The sequence below is a fragment of the Galeopterus variegatus genome, unplaced genomic scaffold (genome assembly GCF_000696425.1).
Source record: "Galeopterus variegatus unplaced genomic scaffold, G_variegatus-3.0.2 Scaffold679, whole genome shotgun sequence".
Lineage (NCBI taxonomy): Eukaryota > Metazoa > Chordata > Mammalia > Dermoptera > Cynocephalidae > Galeopterus > Galeopterus variegatus.
The window spans coordinates 804027-804365 of NW_007726790.1; positions in this window are offsets into that span (position 1 = coordinate 804027).

Consider the following 339-nt stretch of genomic DNA (forward strand, 5'->3'; position numbering starts at 1 on the left):
ATTCCTGTCCTTACGGGGGGAGGCCTTCAATTATTCCCCATTCAGAATGATATTGGTGGTGGGCTTGTCATAAATGGCTTTTATTGTGTTGAGGTATTTTCTTTCTATACCTAATTTGTTGAGAGTCTTTATCATGAAGGGATGTTGAATTTTGTCAAGTGTTTTTACAGCATCTATTGAGATAAGCATATGGTTCTTGTCCTTGAGTTTGTTGATATGATGTATCACATTTATTGACTTTCATGTTAAGCCATCCTTGTATCCCTGGGATAAATCCCACTTGATCATAGTGTATAGTTTTTTAAAAATATGTTGTTGTATTTTAATTGCTAATATTTT